The sequence below is a fragment of the Mustela nivalis genome (genome assembly GCF_964662115.1).
Source record: "Mustela nivalis genome assembly, chromosome: 17".
Lineage (NCBI taxonomy): Eukaryota > Metazoa > Chordata > Mammalia > Carnivora > Mustelidae > Mustela > Mustela nivalis.
In genome coordinates, this window is record NC_139036.1 from 54,055,852 (window position 1) to 54,076,455 (window position 20,604).

A 20,604-nucleotide genomic window follows, 5' to 3' on the forward strand; every position below is an offset into this window, starting at 1 on the left:
CTCAAGAGAAAAATCCTCCCATTAGTGAGACTCCATGTAACAGGAGATAGAGCACAGGAGGTGGTCCAGGCTGACCTTGCCTGTGGCCGAGTCAAGATACTCAACCTGGCATCCATAAAGCAGGTCCAATAGCACCTACCAAAGGTGTAGTTGTAAAGGTCAAATGATGTAATGTTTGTTAAGTCACTCATCAAGGGCCTGGTATAGTAAACATGAAACAAATTACTTGATCCATGGGAAAACCCAATATTCAATCACACTCCCAACTTCAGACCCACATTTGGACTCAATTTCCACTATAGGCTCTGAGAGAAAACTGCTAACCCAGAAGGCCAAACCTGCACAAAGCTAATGGAACTTTCCTGCAAAGCCAACGAAGATGATGAGCTAAGTCTTCACCACGTGAGTCTAAGCAATGCAGGGCACGCTCCCCATCAGACTTTTAACCAACTGCGAGTTGCCTGCTGCATTTTTCCACTACCCAAGTTGTTTCCTTCCTTATAATAACTGTCCACTTGGTAGCTTGTGGCCAGTGGACTAAGAAACAGAAGGCCGTTGGTGTTAGCTCTTGAGCTGCCAAGTAGAGATATTTTTCTCAGGTTTCTGGGTGGGTTTTTAAGCCAACAGCCTTGAAAGGGAAACAGAGCCAGCATGCCACAGGCATCTGGGACACAAGGCCTACACAGTATTTTTGAGAAGTCAGTATCGCTCACGGACGATAAAGGGGCATTCACTGTGGGCAAAGGCACTCCACAGGAGTGGGTGGAGTTGGGGCTATGAGGCAGGCCTCGGACTGAGTTAGCAGCCAATTTTCTTTTTCCACCATCTCTGGAGTTGAGGAGGTGCCAATACAGCTACAAGTTTTTGGAGACATCCATAGGCGAAGATAGTAAGCCCCCCAAACTCCCCCAAACTCCCCTCTTTTCCATGGAACTTAGCAGCAGCTACCAGGGGCGTCATCACAGAGCGTTAATTTTTTCCCTTGCCTGGTTTCCCACATTCTGTGACCACCTCGGAGCGTGCCAGGGAAAATACTGAGAGCCTAGGTAAACGAAGGGGAACCCAACATTCACCAGTCTGGCCTTAAAATAGCCAGCGGAACGCCCCCATCCCAGAGAGGACACAGGCGGCGACTGTTCACCAGTGTGCTCTGAGCACCCGCCCACCCCACCCCAATAGCTCACCCCAATTCCCGTGAAAGCCTATCTCAGAGAGAGGTGGAAGCAGTAGCCAGATGACTTGGCCGTCTCCTTTCCTTTGGGCCCCGTGACTTGGGTGAATACTAATGAGCACACAGTGACCTGATGCAAACCAGGGCACCCACTGGGCAGGGTGGAAACCTGGGTGGAACAGACGTCTGAGGTGGTGGAGGGCTGGGCAGAGCAACCAAGGAGAGCCAAGAGGAAGAGTGGAGGCCTCAGGAGCTGCAGGACACACCCGGGGCTGTGCACACAGGCAGAAAGGAAGATGTCTCCACGTTGACTGCTGGCCAGCCTGGGACATAGCGCTACAACTTGCCCGCCATGCCACCAGGCTGTGTATTCTGGATGGAGCACATGCCGTGGGGAGGGGTCTGCCAAGAAGGGACGTAGACGGAGAGAAGGAAGAAGGGGAGCAGTACTGTGGCGTGAGGATAAGGGAGCGTGTACGGCATACGCGGCATGAGCGTTGGCTTTCCAGAGTTTTCTAGGTGCTCCGTGCAGTTGTCCGCTTTAGCAGAATGCCCGGTTAAATTTGAGTTTTAGATAAACAACAAATAATTTTTAGTATAAATATGTTCCATGGAATGTTTGAGACATAATTATACTAAAAAATATTTGGTGTTTATTTGGAATTCAAGTGTAACTGGGCGTTCCGTATTTTATTGGCAACCCTAGGGCCCCCTCGACTAGAATGAAAACCACCAAGGGCAGAGATCGTTTCTGCCATAGCCTCTGCAAAACCTAGCATGGTCCATTCCCTGGGCTCCTTTGCCATGTAATGTACTACAGAAAGGCACACTCTGCCTTGGCACTTTCTGCCAATCTGACTGTCCTGACTTCACCTACAATTAGCCATGTGATTGTGGGCAAGTATCTTTATCACTGTTTCCTCTATGTTCTCATTTACTAGGTGGGAAAAATGGTAGCTGTCTGCCTTAGAAGGCTATCACAAGGAAATAATACAGGTAAAACCTTCACTGTGTGCTGTGCTCATAGAAAGGATTCCATAGACATTAGCTATTATTATTGGATACTCAATAAATAAGGGAACGTGATAGAAAAAAAATCCCATGGGTGTTAGAGACCCACCTGAGCTGAGCATTGGGCTACTTCAACCAGCTTTGTGAGGCTTGAGAGAGACTTTACCTTTCTGGGTTCCTTTTCCTGAAGATTTCAAGATTCCTGCAAATCCTAAAATCCCATAATTTAAATAGATTGAGTGGATGGGAACCACATAGAATAACAACCATGTCAATAGAAATGTGTAAGGGGGTTAGAGAGTAGAAGCATAGAGGGGGATGTTTCATAACATGTTTTTTATGTTCACATAAAAAAGTCTGCCCCCAAAAGCAAGACTGGCCTTCCCAAGGCTCTGATGGTAGGAAGGCTGGGTTTCAGAGATTGAGGCAGAAGACAACCTGTATGAGAACAGAATATTCCTCCCTCAACTAAGATTTACAACAAAAGGATCCCAGTAGGATGCCAAGTGGGAAAGCCTTCCCAGTAGGCAACTGAGCCAGTGGTAATAAATAAATTCATGTTAGTCCAGTGCCCACACATCTGAGAAGCCATGGTCCCCAACATCCACAATGTCTTCTGTGGCCAAGAGTTAGTTTTCAATGATTTGCAACATTTACAGGTAATTTCAAATCTTACTAGTGACCTTTATAGCTATTTCTTACCACCTCCAGGAAATCATCCCTTAGCCTCAAAGAAATGATTTGTCCCGCTCATGTAATTCTGAGGAGAAGGTGGTCACCAAGAGACTATGGATAGGCAGATACCCTCACAGAAATGGTTTCCTTCCACAGGGGATGGAGGAGAAGAGGGTCCATTGACAGCATGGCCTACAGCATAGACTCACAGCATGTTGGGTTCAAAAGCCTTTGGAAAAATGATGAAATAAAGAGAAAAGACAACCCCCTGCCTCAGAATATTCACAATACACTTGTAAGGCAAAATCCTTGTTCAATATAGCAATGACTTCCAAGTCTGAGTATGGCAACATAGAAGGCTGAGGGGAGTGCATTTGTGCTGAAATGACCAAGAATGAGCCAGATGGGCCTAACCAAGATGTGAGCTTTCCATGGATATATGGATACCAGGGGAAGAAGGTGGTGAGAGTCTTGAAAGCATAAAGAATGTTCTAGGCGAAGAAAAGAGGGTATCCAGAGCATGCCAGGAAATGGCCACGGTGGGACCCTAGTTACAGAATGAGGCTGGAGATAGATCAAGTCTTCAGCATGTAAGGCGGGGGGCTCTAGACTATTAAATTCGCTCACAGGCCATGTTGCACCTAGATAATTGGATTACCTATAGTTTTTCCCATTGTACTGTGATTGAAGGAGCTCGGCAGAAGCATCGAGTGGTCCACCAGTTTAAAAACATTTCCTCCACCCATGCGAAATTCCATCCACTGAATCATCTTGATGAAACATGGCTGGGGACATAGAAATCCATCTACTCTCTGGGGATGGCAGTACAGCGATAGCTCGAGAAACTACACATCACGTTCTCTTCAAGCAGCAATTCAACTTTTGGGAATTTATCCTGAAGATACACTCGAACGTGTGCCAGATGTTTGTTTCAGCCTTGTTTGTAAGATCAAACCATTTGAAGCAACCTAAATGCCCATTGCAAGGGGGCTAGTTAAATCAATTATGGTATCCATACATCCACAGAATAAGGCAAATAAATGCAAATTAATAACAAATACGGAATTTCTCTATATACCAATAACAGGGCCATCTCTAAAATATGTTGTTTAAAAAAAAAAGAAAGATAAAAATAAAAAAGGCAAGGCACAGTAAAGCCTGTAAAGTAGGCTGCCATATTTGGTAGAGCACAACTACCCCCACACCCCCACGGAGTGTGGGATGCATTTGGTGACTTTGTTTCAAAGAGTACAGTGTTGGAGGGAGGAGAAGGAACTTGACAGTGGAGGAACCTGACAGACTTTACCTTACTCAGGAGATCAGAGTCCCATCACCAGCCATAAGTCACACGAATGCCCTGTACCCATGATACAATGATGAAAATGCACATTCCCTCTTAGGTCATCCTCTCCAAAACCCATAACCCCTGGCAAACCATGACGAAAAAGCACCAGTTGGCCTCCAATTAAGGAGCATTCTCCAAAATACTTGAGCAGCCCTCCCCTCTTCCCCCCCCAAAAGAGTCAAGCTCATCCAAACAAGGGAAGCCTGAGAAACTGTCACAAACTGGAGAGGCCAAGAAGACTCAACAACTGAACTTAAGGTGGTGCCCTGGGTGAGATCCTGGAGCAGGGAAGGGATATTGAAATGAAACTGGTAAAATCCAAGAAACTCTGAAATACAGTGAGTGGTAACGTTCTTCCTGTGACAAATGTACATAACAACGTAAGATGTTGAGGGAGCGGGACTCCTCGGTGGCTCATTCAGTTAAGTGTTTGCCTTTGACTCAGATCATGATCCCAGGATCCTGGGATGGAGCTCCGGGTCCTGCTCCCTGCTCAGCGGGGAGCCTGCTTCTCCCTCTCCCACTCTCTTGCTCTGTCAAATAAATAAACAAAATCTTTAAAAAAAAAAAAAAAGATAATAAAACCTTTTTAAAAGATAATAAAAATATTTAAGGAGATAATAAAATAAAATCTTTAATAAAAAAGATAATAAAATTTCAATCCAAGTTCTTTGTTTCTAAAAGATCCTTTTGTTTTGAGATTCACTTTTTGAGTAATGCATTAAATCAGTAGCCCTTAAATAATTTATTAGCGTGGATTATTTCTCAGAGCAATAAGTTGCATGGCCCCAAAGTGCAAGGCTCCAAAGAGAACGGTCCCAGGGACATAAGAGTTTTGAGGGAATAAAAGAACATTGGGTAATGGTCTGAATACATGGTATTGCCTAAGAAGATCCTGGGCATCCAAGGGACAAAATAAAGGCACGTGTCCCCAGGGAGATGGTGGGAAAAGGAGAGATAAGATGTCCAGGAGTGACTCTGGGCCACAAAGACTAAGTTAGCCCCTACAAAATATACATAAGATTAGCTCTCCTTCTGCTTCCCCATCTACTCTGTGCTCCATCCTCCCAGTTCTGGAATGAGCCCTTCTCTGCCTTTTGACTCCTAATCAGGGAAAATATTCTAGACGGTTGGTGTCTGAGGGACACTCTGAACCCTTGCGAGCTGACTCTGCAGTCATTCTTGCTGTCGCATGCGTTGGTCTTCTGTTTCAGCCACCACTTGGCAAAAAGCATAACTGAGAGGTGACAGTGGAGTGAATTTAAATTTGACCCCGTAAGAGAAACAGGGCTGTTCAGGTCAAGCCTAAAGCCCAAGGGAAAGGGCACAGGATAACAGATGACTGAGCCAGCTGCGGGCAAGACTCCAGACGGACACCCACCAGGAGAGGCAGGGAAACGGTTAAGAACTCACGGTGACACACATTAAGCCAGCAACTCAGGGACTGCAGCTTGGCTAATCATGAAGTCAAACAGAACTGTCGGAAACTGGGAAGGCGCTGTCGCTTTTACTGTATTTTTCCACACTTTTTTTTTTTTTTTTTTTTCAATTTGGAAATGTTCGTGGGGAGCTGGAACACTCAGGCTGGAGAACTCCCGGGGTCTGAGAGGGAAGAAACTGTCTCTGCTTGGATCTCAATCCAGTTCAGACCAGCAGATCCCAAGGGCATCAGCCATGAGTGGCACTTAGGTGGCCTCTTCGGTTGCCAGCGCCCCCTCGTCTGCTCCCAACCCCCGTCCTGTAGAATCATGCTCACCTCCTCTTCTTTTCATTGCCCTCGGGTCCCAGCGAGCAGCCTCTTGCCAAGTTCCATGAACGGCGCGCTCCATCCACCGGCCACACCAGCCTCCTTGTTACTAAGCTCGGCAGCTGCTTAACAGGCAGCAGACGGAGAGAGGAGCTCAACACCCCCGAGGTGGGCACTAGGGCAACCTGCGGCTGAGAGGCAGAGTGGAAGCACAATGCTCTGTCCTCACCCCCGATTGCTATGTTGGCAAGGACCCCGCTGTCACAAAGCCTCACAAGTGAGCAACCAGCTTGTGGAAATTCACTAAAAGGACATGGTCGGCTCAGGACGTTTAAAGTGACCGTGGGCTCCACTTTGGGGAGAGTGTAGGAAATGAGTGCCCATGGTGACGGGGGTACTATGAGGTACAGCTGCCCTCTGGATCTTACAACCCTGGAGATTCTTGTTCTGACCTTCCCGGCATAGGTACGTACCAAGTACTTGCTTTCTAAACGATAGGGAGAATTCTCCTCACCCCCGAACATGTAAATGATATTTTCTGCATCCGAGAGCAGGTCCTCATCATAGACCGATCCTACGGATGAGTGTCACTCCTCATGCAGCGGACAACTTGACTTTAACATTACAGACCGACGTATCTGCCACCCCCAGCCCCTTACACACGCACACACACACATGCCTCACACACACAGTTTATTCTGTAGGAACGTCTCCACTTAGCATCTCTACTCCAAGTCTGAGTTAAGTACCAGCGATTTTAAAGGAAACAAACCAGTTTTACCGAGTGAATTCTAGACGAGAAAAAATATGGATAGGATGCAATATGTATGAGAGCAGGAAAGCACACGCACGCACCCCTCCTTGCTCTTTCCCTCTCAGCAAGAATTGCACCTTGTTCTGAGCCCTTCCCCTCCCCAGGGGGCAATGGGTCTGATAAGCTCCGAACGAACAGCTACTGTTCCATTGGCTCAGCCAGAGAAAGTCTCCCTATAACGCGGCCGAAGTAGTCGTGCTCGGGTCCCGGGCTCCATCATGACGGCTTGGGGCTAAGGCTCTGGGTCAGTCATCACAGCCCTGACCTGCCCAGTGGAAGTTCCCTGACCTATCTCACGGAATAGCGCAGAAACACAAGTCCCCCATTGTTCTCCGGCTTGGGGATTGAGGGAAGGGGGAACACGCGCGCACACAAAACCTCCCTCCAAAAGATTAGTGCAATTATTAGCCAACAGTAATGGCTATAAGCCAATCTGTTCTCAAATCCTCCCAAACACAAGTCACCTCAGAGCCTCTTAAAGCCCCAAACACAAGACTGTGTGTTCTCCTGCATTTTGCCACGTTGTTCTTGAAGGCTGCTGGGCCGTTGCTTAACGCTGCCCTTACCCACAAGGCTAATAAGCAGAGAAAGAAACAGTGACTAACACACATGTCTGAGCCTTGGGTCCCCATGCCCCCATAAGTCTGTGAAGGCAGATGCCCTGGGCCAGACATCACTGGCCACCGCTTCACCCAACGTCACAAGGTCGAAATGCTGAGTTTGTGGCGCATGGTTGGTGTTCATTGTAGAACTCTCCAGAAGGCTGTATTCTCTCCCCCTTTCACCTTATGTGAAGAACAGCCTTTGACCCCTGTACCATTCCTGCTGGCTACTCTAGTCTCCCACCTGAAGTAATGAGTATATATTGGGAAAGGAAATTAAATTCCACGGGATGACTTGGTGAACACTCACTTACACTGCACACGTATTTTAAACCATCGTCTCAGAGAAAGCAAACTCTTGTGTTAGCCTATATTGACATATATATGAGATAGTTCAAAAAAATCCATACTATATCTTGATTAAATATGGATAATGATGAGAGACACATAAAGAAGAAAATTCAAGGACAGAAAGGTTGGTGATATATTTACCTAACCCCAAAGCAATCCAGTGACTGGATTTAAGTTGCAGATGTGTTAAAGGGCACTAAGAAAAGAATATGTCGGCTGAGTCCAAAGACTCAAAGATTCAATGACTGTGTGGATATCCTACTCAAGAGAGTACCTACATGAGTCAATAAATACAGAGGGGAACAAGCATTGCCTGCAGCTCAGACACTTATCCAATCATTCCCTAATTCTTCAAAAGGTTTCTGAACCCCAACTATATTCCCGGCATGGGTGAAGGCCAGACAGTTTGTTGGTTTCTTTTAGAGCAGCCATATTCAAAGCCCCATCATTTTCTGAGAAACCAGTGCCATTTGGAAAACACAGGCACAGAGAAAAGTCTCCATGCTGAACAGACAAAGGGAAAATGTTCTAAGTGACGACAAATCGGGAAAGGTTTCAAGCTGCTCTTATTGATATGAAGCAGACCAGGACATGTTAAGATTTGCACAAAAGTCTACAAAATATGTAGATGAAGCATTACGTATAACCCGGTTCCTACGAATTAATAGCATGTCTTTGCAGCAGGATGCTCTCAGAAAAAACTCTGTGGAAAGGTCTAGAACCTGAGTTTGAATGACCAAATCACAATGACTCAGTATTCTCCCATATGATTATTTCGTTCTGTACACACAACGAAATAGAACCAGCACCACACCACTGTTTATATACAACTTCCATAGTGCATGTTTTTACAAACACGTACGCACAGATGTGCACACACACACACACACATACATACACACACACACACACACACACACACACACACACACACAGGCTTTCTCATCTGGGAAGTTTTGGGTTTCAGTTAAATTCCAGAAAGGCTCTCTTTGAATAACCCCTGGTGAATCATTTTCAAAGTTGTGTCGGAAAATGGAGGTTAAAACTAAAATAGTAATAGGGGTCGGTTGGACATTAGCCTTCAGCTTAGGTCGTGATCCCAGGGACCTGGGATTGAGCCCCACATCGGGCTCCCTGCTCCAGGGGGAGCCTGTTTCTCCCTCTCCCTCCGCGGCTCCCCCTTCTTGTGCTTGCTCTCTCTCTCTCTAAGTCAAATAAATAAATAAATAAATAATAAAAATAAAAAACAGTAATATACAATGCTAAAAATAATAAAATAAATAAAAAGCAAAATAATAGTAATAATAAATGGGCCATTTGGGAAATACCTAAAATCCTGAGACTAACCTCATTGTATAAACTTAGCACGCATACACCGAACCCCTCTTTGGCATTACTCACTAATGAAAAGATCGACACGAATACATAGATGCTACAATGGTTTTCTCTCTAGGATGCCTAGCTCTAAGCCCCTGATGTAATCGCACTGTCTGTAGGAGGGACAGGCATTCTTGGGGCTTCGTAAAGCAGGTCTGTGAAGGATGCGTGTCACATTCCGTTGTGCTTAACTGCACACAAACACACGCACACCCCCACTTCAACCTCATATTCCTGTCTCTGCAAAATTGATACAATTTCATTGAGGTCGATTTCGAGGTTCTATGGTGATCCAGGAAAAGAAGAGCGAACAGCAGTGCACAGAATAGCGAGGCTCTGAGGACGTGCAGAGCCCCGAAACCCTGGGATCTCCCCCTTGCATCTTTAGTGACTCGCCAACTCAGGGGCACAGCTCACCAGCACCTGCGTGTGGATAAACTCCCTAGACAAGGGCTCTAGGTACCAACTCATGGCGGGGATAGGGGAGGGGGGGAACCAGAGCCACAACTGGGGCCCACTGTTCGCTCGCCTAAACTTCTTGACTTTGAATCCAGACCAGGGCCAACCACCCCCTTCTACACGTACGGTGAATCTTGCAAATGGAAAGCACAAGAGGAGCATGAAGGGGGTGAAGGCAGAAGACAGAGCCTTGCAGGGTGGAGAAGGCCAGCAGCAAGAAAGCTTGCCTGTCGGGAGAAGAATCACTCGTGATTCTCTCCATCCACCCGGTACTGAGAGACCTCCCCAATCAGGCGAACCCACCCCGCTCCTTCCTAGACACAAATCCAGTCCGTGCAGGGCTCCGCCTGCCTCTCTCGCAGCAGGTGGCCAGAAAGGATTCTGCTGTGAGATGTGCCCCAAGAGTATCTGAACCACGATGACACAAAGAGAAAAACAAGTAAGACTCACAACTGAATCCCTGTCAAAGTTGGGGAGCGGGGAGTCAGGTTCAAGGGCACCACAGCTTTTTAAGTCAGGCAACTACTCACCTGCATCTGGCATGAGGATGGACAAAGAAAGTCAGGTCAAAGTCCAAAAATCCAAATGAGCAAATCCACGGGTCTCTACCCTGCTAGGTTTTCCTCTGTCCCTCAGTCGTCATGTGTGGGTTAGCTGCCCAGGGACGTGGCTCTGATGAATTCAGCACAGTTCCAAAAAGGGGACCAGGGGGTCTAGCCTCATCCCACCACTATCCCTCAGTCCCGCGTCTGGATGTGGAGCCACAAGGACCAGCGACGGTGTGCAGAAGCCTTGCTCGCGACATTGAATGAGCCCACAGAATACGTCAATCTGATCTTTTATAGTGCTTTGTTTATTACCTGTGTGCCCTTATTTCATAAGGGAACCGAGAAAGAGAGAGAGAGAGAGAGAGAGGGCAGGCATGATGAAGATGACTATTCGTAGCAATCCAAAGACAGCTTTTCTTAAGCTTCATTCATACCAGCAAATGTGACCAAACAACCTAGCAATTGTTCTCTCAAATGTCACCTTTCGGTACAGGCCACCGTGCCGATAAAACTCGGCTCTCTCCCTTTCGCTCCCCACTGCCCCTCCTAAAAAAAATTGCTGTGTTATCCTCCAAGAGAAATCTCCTCCAGAGAAATCGAACCAACAAGGAAACCTTTTCTTCTTCCCTCAACCACCCCCCCAACTCGTTTTTTCTTTCTTCTTCACGCAGCTTGAACAATTTGGCTCTGTTCTGGGTGCATTCCTGTGGCCCATTCTCTTTCAGTCCCCTGTGCAGGGCTGAGGACGGTGGACCAGGAGAACACAGGCCCACATTCAGACCCAGGACGGCCCTTGGTAGGGGGGTGGTAGCGTGGGGTGGGGGGCGGTGAACCAAATGTACCTAGGATTGTTGCGACACCAACTTAATACCTGGGCCGAGAGACAAAGGCTCTTTAGAAAAAGCCCAGGCTGCCGGGTAACCCATCCCCCGACCTGCTAGGAGTTCAAAAGATAACAGAAGCTGAAAATAAGGCCGAAACATGATTAAAGTTTTCCAATTCATTCCACGAGCTGTTATAAGTGATGACTGCTCATACATGGAGAGAAGCTTTTTCTCTTTGCCTGTGTGTGTGAGTGTGTGTTTGTGTGTGTGTGTGTGTAGGTATGTGCACACATGTGCACACACACACGCACAGGCGTCCAGTTCTGGATCAGTGCTGTTAGAGCCCTGTCACCTTGCATGAGCAGACGTATAGCCATTGCTCGGAAAGTCCCTGATTGGAGAGGAATCTACAAAATGAGGAAACCCATGCGACATGAACCCTATTTTTGTTCTTAACAGCGGGTAAGTGAGCATTTTCAAGTTTTTAATTCCTGCATTTATTCCTATGTGGATCCCAGAAGGCATCTCTGCCCGTGGAAGAGCGTGGAGGCCTCAGGAGTAAGTTCTGAGGCTACAGGGGCAGGGCGGGGGGTGTGTGACTTGCTGTCACAAATCAGGGGTTTAGGGGACCTCTCTTCTAAATGGGGTCGGTGCCCAGCCACTTACAGGCAGACTGGGAGATAGCCCCTCATGGCCCCAAGCACCATGGTCCCAAGCCAAGTTTCTTCATTAAATGAGGAAGAATTTTGAGCCAGAAAAACTGGAAAACAATGACAGACAGAAAGAGCCAGGCCTATAAGGTAACCGGGAAATAAAGACGGGGCACCTCAGCACTTGAACCAAATGGGATTTGTCCGTCTCGTCATTAAAACCCAACCCTCACTTAGAAAACTCTTAAATCACTGTTTTACCTACTTGTTTTTCAAAGAGACTGTAAGTTCCATGAGAACCAGGACCATATCACCACATCCCAGCATCAAACACGGCTAGGTACCCAATAACTCGTTCTGAATGTTGGAACATTCCAGATTCTCAAGGAATAATAATAATTAAAAAAAAAAATGTACAGGGGGTGGGGGGCGGCAGGCAGCTCATGGCCACTCACAGGGGCTGACTGTTAGATTTACAAGCATTTTGTGAGCCCGTTCTTAGACACAGCCGCTATTAAAAGTGAAATTCTATAAACTTACAATGAAATAAAGTATACTAAAAACCAAGGTAAAGGACCTATCTCTCCCTTACTATTGAACCAAGTTGTACTATTATCTCTGGTCTTGAGGTTGTGTATGTCTATCGCGTCTACACGGGGGAAATACTGGGCAATGCTGACCACGGTCCATCTTTCCCTCACTTTGTGGTCAGTGATGTCACATTCGTAGCTTAAAACTGGCCATGAGGGAACAGTAACACATGGTAACCTAAAAACACCACAAAACAGGATTTGATTTATGGTTTTTTTAATTGTCTAGACTTGAGAGTGATGAATGAAATATTTTACACCTAAAAGTCTATCACTTCTACGGTGGTTACATTGCGAGGAATATATGTGTGAGTGTGAGTGTGCGAGAGAAAAAGACTATGTAAATATTCTTTCAGTATTCAAAACTATTCCCTGATTCGGAGAAGAAATCCTTTACATCATCGACCAAGAAGTGAGGCCCCAACAAATGTCTTCATTCTTTTATCTCATTCCTTAACAAAAATGAAAATATGAAGCATTGTTCATGTTGGAAAGTGCATAGACTCTTTCCTCAACTGCAAAAGAAAAGTCAGTGGGATATTTTTCAGGAATCAGTTAACCAGGGGACGTCTGGGTGGCTCAGCCAGTTAAGTGTCTGCCTTTGGCTCAAGTCAAGATCCCAGGTCTTGGGATGGAGCCCTGCATCAGGCTCAGCAGGGAGCGTGCTTCTCCCTCTCCTTCTGCCTGCTGCTCCCCCGCCTTGTGCTCTCTCTCTCTCTGTCAAATAAATAAATAAAATCTTTTTTAAAAAGGGATCAATTAACTATATGGGATTTGCAAATTGTGTGCTACACATCCTTTAGGTCAATGATATTCCTAACCTCCTTGTGTGGATAAACATGAACACTTTTTTTTTTTTTTTTTCAGAGAGCTGGTTGTTTAACATCTACCAACCCACCACAGTGTAACTACATGTGAGGGAAGAGAGTAATTTCCATGATTTTTAGGATGACTATTACCTAGAAGTATGTGCATACGTCCATATGTGTACATGTAACATGTGCGTGTGTGTGCGTGTAGATGTGTTTGGTTTGTCCCTTGGCTTTGGTTTAATAGAGGTGGCTCACGAAACACTGAAAGAACTGGTAGAAAGATGACCCGGTATGAGCTGTCCTACTCTTTCGTCGGGGCCTCCAAGAACAAGAGCTCATGAAAGACAGGCAAAGGAGGGAAGAGTCCACACTTAAAATTTTCCTACATCTGGACAGTATTTGACAGTTTCCAAGGGGACTTTTGCACCAACAATATCATGAGAGCCTCGTGGGGGCTTTGTGATAAAGGCAAGACAGAGCTTTCCCATTTTACAGATGAACATGTTGAGGCTCCCAAAGCTTACGTACTTGACCAAGTACTCACACAACGGAGGGTGACCAGCATAAAAGTAGAACCCAGATCCGACTCCTAGCCCAGTGTTTCTCAAGAGAGGTTCACAATACCTGCTTTGAAGCAGTGCTTCTGGAACGTTCCATCTTTCTTAGACCTGAATGTAAGTAAGGAGGCAATGCCGTGGAGAGAGAGGACACTTGGGAATCTGGAGGTCCTGTTGTCCAAGCTTGGTCACACTTCCTAGCTCTACGTCCTTGGACATAGAGCCTCTAACACCAGAGCCCTGGTTTCAGTCTGTCTGCTGACCCACCTGCGGCCACCACCCTGGGTCAGTATCCACCCGGCCAGAGAATCAAACCCCATGGACAAGTAGCTACAGCAGAGTCAGGCCCACAGGCTCTGTTCTCGGCTGGCTTTTGTACTTTTTTTTTTTTTAGAATAGCCAAACCCCTTTAATTTTTTCAAGCAAAATCATCTGTGAGACAGCAGAGTATAGTTCAGACCAAAAGGCAGTTTTCTGGGGTCAAATGGGGAGAGAATCTGCTCCTGGGGACCCTCACAGCACCACTGAAGAACCCTAGTCTCCTTGAAGTGTCTAAAAAAAAAAATCCTCATTAACATTTAATGTTAATGAATAATTAAATTAAAAATTAGTGTTAATGAAGACAGTGCATGTACATGTGTGTCTCTGTGTCTCTGTGTATGTGCTTCTGTCTGTGTGTGTGTGTCTGTCTATGTGCCTCTGTGTGTGTATACTGTGGTGGGGGGCAGAGGGCCCCATGTTCTATTTGGTGGGTCTCCTCCTTAAGCTTGGCTGAATACATTGGAATCTTCTGCCACTGTCCACAAAAGGCCAAAAGGAAGGAGAGCAGTCCCTCAGTGACCTAAATGGACAAAAATAAAGTTACAATCCTACATCCTACTATAGAAAAGCAAGCAGGCAAATCCATAAATGTTTTATAACATCCCTTTGAGATAGGTGCCTTCCTCATCATGACATTGTAGATGGAGAAGCGCATGCTGACGGAAGTTAAGTAACATTCTCAAACTTCTACTGCATGTTAGTGGTGAAGCAGAGTCCGGGGCTGGTTTCCTGCATGGACAACCTGTGCAATCATCCAGGGACATTCTAAGGGCCCGTGCTTGGACTGCAATGTTCTACAGGTGCTTGTTTTAAAATTCTTAATAATTTTGTCTTTGAATTTGGGTTCTGTAAGTAAAGTCAGATGGAGCATGTGTAGGGGTTTGGGGCCTTTGCTCACCTGTGGTCCTGCCTCCCACTGCCTCTCAGCCCTCCTGGGATGGGTTCCTGGGATGGGTTCTTGTCCACCTGCTTCCTAGCCTTGATACTCTGGGTCTGCCTGTCTTGCCTTCACCACCCCTGTCCCTGACCATCACCCACTATCTGGAGCAGTGGGTAGACAAGGAAGATTTGTGTTTGGTCATCATTTTCCACAGCTGTGGCACAGGCACATAGGGAGAGGGTCAAGAGCATACCTTGTATTTCTCCAGAGAGGAAGGCCCAGCCATTCCCACCTGGAGAGAGGGAGAAAGGAAGGGGGGGGGGGGTCTCTCACACACCCCTAGTCCTGACTCTGAGCATGTTCTAGAAGGGAGGTTGTGGTCTCATCAATGTACTATGCATTATGTAGTTGGACTTGGCTCAGATTCAAGTCCAGATACCATAAGTCAAGAGAAGAAACTATGGATCCTTATGGGGGAGCCTCCTCTCCTTTTTACAAGGATCAGCGCCTTGTGATTATTCCCCAGCCGTCCAACCAGCTTCTCAGTCCAGCATTAACGGACTCTGCCTCTGCCGGCACCCAGGTCACAAGAAGAGGGAATGTGAGCCCCAGGTTTGCCCTGCATCTATCCCTTCTCTCCCAGGTACAGATGCCCACACGTACTCTCTTCAAGTTCCACCGACTAGAATTCCAGCAGCACTAATGAGCATAAAGTTTCTCCAGAGGATCAAGGACAAGGCTCCCCGGCCTCGTGAAGTAGCTGCAGGGGAGGGACGCAGTCCAGTGAGGGGCTGTGCGCAGGCAAGGAGCCAGCAGCCGTTCCTAGACCTGTCCTCCTGCGACCCAGCTCCTTAGAACCATGAGAGATAGTTCCATTTTTTTTTTTCTTGCAATGACCAGTGCATAAATTCCCAAAAGGGCAGGAATTCTGCCCATCTTGTGTGCTGCAGGCTCAGGCCGGCGCGGAGCAGGTAGCAAATGCTTACTACGGGTTTAAGGCATTGATGCTGCGAATGGGTCCAGATGCGGAAGTCCTATGACTTAACGCCATCCGTGAGGTTTGTATCCACTTCAGCCCTAGATCTTTTGAGTGCAGTGAGGAGGAAAACCCTCATCCTCTCTCGGGTCCCCTCCTTTCTTTCTCTTTACATCCGTCCCTGCAGCAACCAATAGCGAATCGGCCAGGACCCCTTGGCTCCTCAACAAAGCCAAACAGGTGTAAGAGATTAGCTCCTGGAAGAAGCCTCTGTCCAACCAAACAATGTCAAATCCTCCCCCCACCCCCACTAATAAAGTCCAGAGCTGTAAGCAATTCTCCCTGTTATTAAGCAGGAAAGAAAACACAGCCCGACTCCTTCCCAATTAGCTCGGAGGACCCTCCGATGAGCCGAATTTAAACCAGAGACCTGCCATGATCTGGCTTCTAGCGCAGACAGGGCCTGCCTTCCCCAACGAATGGAAACTCACTGGCCCAGGTTCCCAGCCATCTTGGCACGGGGGCGCAGACAGCCCCCGAGCCCCCACCCCAGTGTCCATGGGCTGTCTCTGCCTCTGATTCAAACCATCTTTGCGACTCTCTGCCAGATCCCTTACTTTGATTTTCCATATGGAGGCGTGGGGTCTTTTGCCAGGCTAGTGTTTATAGGGATGGGCTTTTTGACAGTTTCGCTGTCAGTGAGAGAGGAGATGGGATCCCTCCCCTGGACGTGAATCACTTTCTTGTCATCCAAAAAGGGGAGAAAGACCAACATCCTGAAGCAATAACAACACAGTCGAAACCCCGAAGGGATCTAGCAATGGGGATGTCTTGCCTCTCTCTCCACCCCCTCCTCAAACTGATAGGTCTTGGGGCGGGGGGTGGGGGGTAAACAGAGAGACTCCAAGGTGCTTTCAAAAATGGCCCCTAGTTCTGTTACTTTGTGTTTACACGCGGAGTTAGAGCAACTCAGACCACTCAAGTCATCTGATCTGCTCTCCTCACCCTGTCTCAGGCAGCGGTTGGAAGAAATCTCGTCCAATCTTGAACATCTTACCTGAATAGGCGATGTTTCGACAGTCTTCGTAATAAGCTCTCAGGAAAGATTGTGACTGCCAGGCCCTGTCCCAAGGCTGTAAAGCATTACTTCTCAGAACTCTATAAATTTTATAAATGAGGTCACGGTCTTTGAGAAGTTGCTTGTCCAAAACACACAACTAGCCACCAGTAGAACTAACATTTGAACCCAGAGTCCAAATCCAAACCTGTGGTAGACTTTTTCGTGCTGCCTGCCAAATATTTCCCCCCTTCCCACTCAGCTCCCCCTTCTGGGGACATGGTAGGATCACATTTCCTGGGAGCCTTAAGACTAGCCCAATGCCAAGGAGTTGTGGACGAAGATCACATTTATGAGCTCCAGGCTGGACCAATATGTGTCTCCCCAGAAAGCACTGTCCCCTCTGCTATGCTTACTGGCAATGTTCCAGAAAACTCTATGTCAGCCTGGGTCCCAGCATATGGGTACAATGACCGGGGAACAACACTCTCAGTTTCTGGTGATAAATATGTAGTATGAATAAACAATAAACTCTAATTGTTTTAATCCATTAAGATTTGGGGATTTTTACAGAGAAGTCAAGTAGGTGGTTGTTTTGGAGGGGCAGAGAAACAGGGCACGGGAAGAACTTCTGGGGTGCCCTCTGAACCCCATTTTCTAACAAGAGTGCCTGTTACAAGAGTGTTAGCCTTATAATAATGTGTTAAGTATTATTTCTTGGAGATTGCAGTATCTGTGTTTTATTTTACACTGAAGGGTTAAAAATTATCTGAGTGATGTTTGTTACCACCCACACCAGCCTGACTGAGAGAATGCAGCCAGTGCTGATCGATACAGTCTCGGCCCCTGTCCTGAAGTGCTTTCTTGAGTCTCAGTGATCCCCCTTCTGGGCTCAGAGATCAAGAAATTTCCATCTTCTGAGTTGAGAACAGAAGCCTCAGCTTTTTCATCTACATCTAAGTCTTGTCATGAAAAGGACAAAGTAGAAACATGAAGAGAAACATGGAATGAATTACCTGGGGCTGAAAGTCTTCCAAGGTTCCTCATCCAGAATTTCTTTAGGAATCGCCAAGAAGGTGAGAAATGATTGTGAATTTGAGCACCTGAATAGTGGACATCCCATGAACTTTCTCTCGGACTGCTTCTTCCTGCTCTAGCAATCTCAACACAGCCTCTTGTGGTTCCTTTAGTCTCCAGTGTGTGATATGTACAAACAGAAGGAGGCAAATGAGGTGGCTTCAGGGACAGTTAGGCAGGAGGGAGAAGGGAGAAGAAGGTCCTAATGGTCTTTGATGTGTCCCTGTTGGCAGATGCCTGAAAGGTGCTCAGAGGAAATCTCGCTTAGAGATCAGCCAGTGTACAAAGGGCAGAAGGAAATTGCTATGCCTTTCGTCTACCATGACCCTGAATCAAGCAAGCTAGGTTGGCTCTTGCAACATCTGGGAGCTTGGAAACCCAAGGCATTTCTAAACAACTCCCCACCCTCCCACCCTCCCCAACCCCAAGCCGCGTTAGCCTTGGAGAAGCAAGATGCTTTCCCCTGGAAGTCCATTGTGGTGTTCTATAATTCATTCTCCTTCTATACACTGCCCCCCCCCCATAAAGCCATTACTGCATGGGGAAGTGGCAAGGGCTACCAGTGTGGGGTTGGCGGTGGGGGAAGAAGACGGTTTTTTTATTTGTTTTTTGTTTTGTTTTGCTTATTTAGTTGCTGATCTACTGACGTGATAAAGCTTACTGCGGGTTCCACTGTATTTTAGAACTCTTGCCCTCTTGAAAGGCAATTCCCAAACCAAACCCCAGATTCTTACCACCCACCTTCAGGCCAACTGCTGATCATTCACTGCAAACTCAGCCCTTCGAGGGCCCTCTGTCAGCGTTCAGAAGTTCTTGACCAACAACTCTTTCCCAAGCCCGGTGCTCGCTGATCTAACCTCATTAAGCCGACACAAGAAGTCTATGTGATTGATTTATCCCATATAATAAAGCCAGGCAATTACTCACCGGGACAACCTGGCACATGATCTGGTCCCTTCTGTAAGAGGTAGCAAACCAGCCACATAAGAAACCACCCTGCTATTTGGGGAGAGATAAATTGCTAATCCGTGGTTGTCGTCCTACAAATGAATTTTCATTACGGTCTGTGGCAACGCTAAACTTCAAGGACCTGTAATTACAAACCATTGATTTTTTATTGTCACCTGCTGAAAGCCGAAGCATAAAACATTATCCTTTTAGCACCCACCACGGTCCAGCTGGGTGTGAGCCCTCCTGCTGTAAGTACAGGTGGCAGTGGAGAGAGGTATGAGGCAAGGCCAGGGTGCCCTCCTCCCCCACACCCGGAAACTTGCCAGAGAGAACCCCACGCCAAGGGTGAATCATTTACAAAGGGATCAAAACGGACCACTTTTTCCAGGCACGGGAGTCTTCGCTTTCTCTTTCACGGCCTTTGTCTCTTTCGACCTTATTTGCAAGAGAAGATACAACCTACTGGGAAAGGGTGCAGGGTCCAGAGGCAAAACTCCTACATTTGCCTTCGGATTCCACTTATTCCTAGCTGTGTGAGCCTGAGCAGCTGGGCCTCAGTCTCCCCCTCTATAAAATAGGAAGGTTAGTAAGAATATCTACCTGCCTCCAAGTGTTTTATGAGAACTAAGAGCACGAATTCACATCAGCCTGCCCGGAAAATATACCCAAGGCAAGCCACATTTTCGTACAACACGAATGAAAGCACGGGTGCTGTCATTCCTTGCCATCGAGACTGTAAGTCACTTGTTAGTGGAAAACTTTCTTTAGATATCTTTTTAGATATTCAGACCGAACTCATGAAAGGCAAGTTCTGGAATATTTCCCTCATTATCTCCCATGGGCCCAGCGCTATGCCTGGTGCCTAGCAGGTATCTATGGCAATGTTTTTAATGCCCTATACATTGTAAATATCAGAAATTCCTAACAGAATGAACACGTAAATTTTCAAAATTATTTTTAGGGCACCTGGGTGGCTCAGATGGTTACGCGTCTGCCTTCAGCTCTGGTCATGTTCTCCCGGTCCTGGGATCAAGTCCCACGTTGGGCTTCTAACTCAGCAGGGAATCTGCTTCTCCTTCTCCCTCTGCTTCTCTCCATGCTTGTGTGCTCACTCTCTCTCTCTCTCTCTCAAATGAATAAGTAAAATCTTTAAAAAATTATTTTTATCCACTTTCCCTTTAAGTGATCATTTGCCTTATTTCAAGGATGACACTGATGAATAAACAGAGACCTAGGGAGGAAAGAGGTGCTCCCCCAAGCCCGAACGGAGGTAAGGACAGAATATGGAATTGACAGGGAAGAAGCGTCTCATTTACTGAAAAAGATACTACCTTCTCCCCTGGTGGGCCATCTTTGGGTGTATGTGTTTCACTCTGGGGGTCTCCAACAAATCTCTGTGTTTGAAGAGATGTTGAGGATGTTGACGGTTCCAGAAAGCACATAGTAATAGTCCACCAGTTGCATGCCTGAGAAGGGAAGACGCCTAGGGAAGGAAAGCTGTGTTCAAGGTGCTGCAGAATTCAGGACGCTGTTCTCCGTCACCCTCCACATACGGTGGCCGCTAAGTTCCGTGACCCGGCCTCCAAACATTACTGAATTCCCTGCTGCCTCAGCCCCAAACCCCTGGCTCTCTTGTTCAGTCAGAAGTTATACTGCTGGTGCCCCTACATGTCTCACTTTAATGGCTCCTCTTCTCAGTAGCAAAAAGTTCAAAACCCTTGGCTGGACATCCAAGGTCCATATCAATCTCACTCCAGGTCAGCTTTCCAGAATCATCCAACCCATAACAGTCCTGTCACAGAAAGCAGC

The 20,604-nt window shown here is 46.9% G+C and overlaps 1 long non-coding RNA gene across 3 annotated transcripts in view; it reads right to left on the minus strand.

The window, feature by feature from the left end:
• LOC309852164 overlaps window positions 1-10,418 on the minus strand; it is a 66,563-nt gene extending 56,145 nt beyond the window's left edge. Inside the window, exon 1 of one of the 3 annotated variants that reach the window (XR_014305112.1) lies at window positions 10,083-10,418. This is a non-coding gene — a long non-coding RNA (uncharacterized lncRNA). The remainder of the gene's footprint in view (window positions 1-10,082) is intronic. The other 2 variants (XR_014305113.1, XR_014305114.1) reach the window with 2 other exon arrangements.
• Between the last annotated feature and the right edge of the window lie 10,186 nt (window positions 10,419-20,604).